Genomic DNA, 3,435 nt, shown 5'->3' on the forward strand with positions numbered 1-3,435 from the left:
TCATGTTGGATTCGTGTTCCACTGTGATGTCCTTATTCAGTTTGACTCATTTCCTGATGGTCCCTGTCTCTAACTGCACTCACATCGGGGACTCCAGCTTCACAGCAGGACTTTTGAGTGGAGCCCACAGCATTCCCTGAGCCTGGATAATACATTTAGAAGTTTAAGTCTGATCACCCCACTGATGCTGTTTCCTTTATGTGAACATAGAGTAATTGCCCAATATATGATGCACACAAACAATATTTGTGAACCAGAGAAAAAGGTTCCCCATTCTCAGCTCAGCAGGCAGCATGAGTGGGCTGACACAGCGCCCCTTGGCCCACTCCAGCTAGTCTCTTAGTGTTTATATAAGAATGCTCCGTGAACATCTGCCTGTGTGGTGTGCTGTCCTGCAGGAAATAAGGAATGAACTTGTGACCTTGACTTTTTACTGCAAGGGTTTGCAAACCTAGTCTTTGTCCTGAGGGCATATGCTTATTTACTAATATAGTCCAACATAAGCCCAACCCTGTGAAAAAAAAAAGAGCAAAGGTTCTACATTCTTCTCATATCAATTTCATTGAGTTGAATATTGATCCCTCAAAAATAAGTCACCATTTAGTCCCTAGAACCTATGCCTATTACTGTACTGGCTAGTTTTGTGTCAATTTGGCACATGCTAGAGTCTTCTGAGAGGAGGGAATCTCAATTGTGAAAATGCCCACAGAAGACTGAGTTATAGGCCAGACTATAGGACATTTTTTAATTAGTTGTTGACATGGTAAGTCTCAGCCCATTGTGCTCAGTGCCATCCCTAAGTTGATGATCTTGGATGACGTAAGAATGCAGGCTGAGCAAGTCATGATGAAGGAGTGAGAGCTAAGCAGCACTCCTCCATGGTTTCTGCGTCAGCTCCTGCCTCCAGTTTCCTGCCCCGCCTCTGAATATGAGCTATGATGTGGACCTGTGAGCAAAATAAACCCTTTCCTCCGCTAGTTGCTTTCGGTCATGGTGTTTCGTCATCATGATAGAAACCCTCACTAAGACAATTGTGTTATTTGGCAAGATGCTCTTTATATAGTACTTCAAGGAGAATGTGAATATAAACACAGATGTTCACGCTGCCTCCAGGCTTAGACGGAACTGTGAAAAATCCTTATTGGAAACCAGTGACTTTCCTTGTATTGTGGCAGAAAATTAGATCTAGCTATGCCTGTATGGTGTGAAGAAATCACAGTATTGAAGCTTGAACTTGGATTCTTTAGCTGAGTCGATTTCCAGCTATAATGCTGAAGGCAAAGCCTGTCTTTTCCTTTCTAACATAGCAACTGTGAAAAGAAGAGGCAAGTTGAGGACAAACCCAAAATCATCATCCTTGATGATCCAGAATCCTTAGCCTATTCAGATTGGAGCACATAACATTCAAAATGCATATGCCTGCCCCTCCACATTTTGTGTATTGAAATCCTCAGTGACAGAATTTAAAGGTGAGCCTGTGGGAGGTAATTAGGTTATAATACTGGTGGCCTCATGCAAGGAATTGGTGTCCTTCTCAAAGACTAGATCCCCCCCTCTCTCTTTCTCTTTCTCTCTCTCTCTCTCTCTCTCTCTCTATCTATCTATCTATCTGCCTAGTGAAAAAGAAAAAAATAAGAACTCGGCCATCTGCAAGCTAGAAAAGGGCTCTTACTGTAACCTAGCCATGCAGGCATCCTGAATTGAGTCTTCCAGTCTTAACAACTATGAGAATTAAGCTCCCAGGTTAGCCCCCTTATGACAGTCCAAGAAAAGCAATATTATGTATTTTATCACTATAAAAGCATCCCTAACACAAAGGCCAGTTCTTGGCTAGACAAAGTTTTTCTGAACAGACCAGTGTGTCAACTGTGAGCCCTCAACTATCTCTGCACAGCCAGGTTTATCCAGAACAGAGGAGGTTACCCAGGGAAGACTGGCAAATGAGTGTTTGTCTATTCGCACAGATCCCTGTGACATGTATTATGGGTTCATAAGGTTTTTAAAGATGTTGTACCAGTAGAAATGTTACCATTTTAAATGGAAAGAGCAAGGGCCCAAGACCACTGCCATGAGAAACAATAGAGCCAATAGTTCATGCAACAGACTCCTGAATGGCAGAATTATTCTCAGATCTAATGAAAACTTTCCTTCTATTGTCAAACATCTTTGAGACTGGTGATTCCTTTCTTCACATTTCTGTCTTTTGGAATGGACTCAACTTCCTGCATCTGCCTCTCTATTATATGTTGGAAGTAGATAATTAGTATAGAATGGGTTGAAACTTTTGGAAAAATATAATTCAGAACTGTGATTTAGCAAGGAGGTAAACAGTAGAGCAAAACAGACTAGGTCAATCTCGGGGGATAAAAGGTGACAATGCCCTGGCCATTAGAACTAGTAATTGCTAGCTTATTTGGTAAAAGACTTCTGCATGTGCAATCAAGTTATGGCTCTTGCAATAATGCATCCATTTTTACCTGGAAGACCCTAAGCCCAGTAGTTAGTGTCCATATAAGTATAATACAAAGGCAAATATGACACCAACAAGGAGTTTTTGTGACAGTATGACAGATTAGAGCAATGCAGGAACAAGTTGAAGTGTGCCCTTAGTCCCCAGAAGGTGAAAGAGGCAGGAAATAGACTCTTCCCTGGGGCCTCAGAAAGGCTCGCAGACTGCTGGAAGTTTCCTATCAGTTTCTTAAAGAACAAGTTTCTGAAGTTTTAAGCTGTTGGTTTTGTAATAATCTTTTGCAGTGGCCACAAGAAACTAAGACATCCCCTAGAATGTGCACATAAGGACAGGAGACCCAACAAGATTGTTTCCCCCAACACCAATCCTCTGCTAGTTGCTTTATGTTGACTAAAATCTTGACTCAGTTTACCTCCACTGCTGACTCTGTGTGGAACTAGGTAAGATAAGTGACAGGCCAATTGCACCAACACAGACTAAGCTACCATATCTGGCATTCCCCTATAAAAATGCCTATAAAATTTCACGCATATCATTCTATCTGTGCCTTTACTGTCCGTTTCTTCTACACACTTCTCACCAGCTCCACTGTACTTGTAATGGTCTTTCCAGGACCCCTGCTTCTATTGTCTCTGTCCTACAACTTTCATTTTTTTCAGTAGTTAATCAAAAACTTTCCTAAGCAAAGATAGTTCCTCCCTAAGTTTTATAAGCATTCCCCCATTAAATAGCAATTAGTTGTGGTATTCGCTTTTTGTAGTGTGTGTGTGTGTGTGTGTGTGTGTGTGTCTACGTGTTAGCCTCTGTAAGTCTATGTGCATGTAGGTATTCTCAGAGGCCAGAAAAGGGACTCAGAGTACCTGAAACTATAGATGTAGATGGTTGTGAGTTGTTATCATGGATGCTGGGAACTGAACTTGGGTCCTCTGCAAGAATAGTAAGTTTTCCTTAACCACAGAGAAATC

The sequence above is a fragment of the Arvicola amphibius genome, chromosome 3 (assembly GCF_903992535.2).
Source record: "Arvicola amphibius chromosome 3, mArvAmp1.2, whole genome shotgun sequence".
NCBI lineage: Eukaryota > Metazoa > Chordata > Mammalia > Rodentia > Cricetidae > Arvicola > Arvicola amphibius.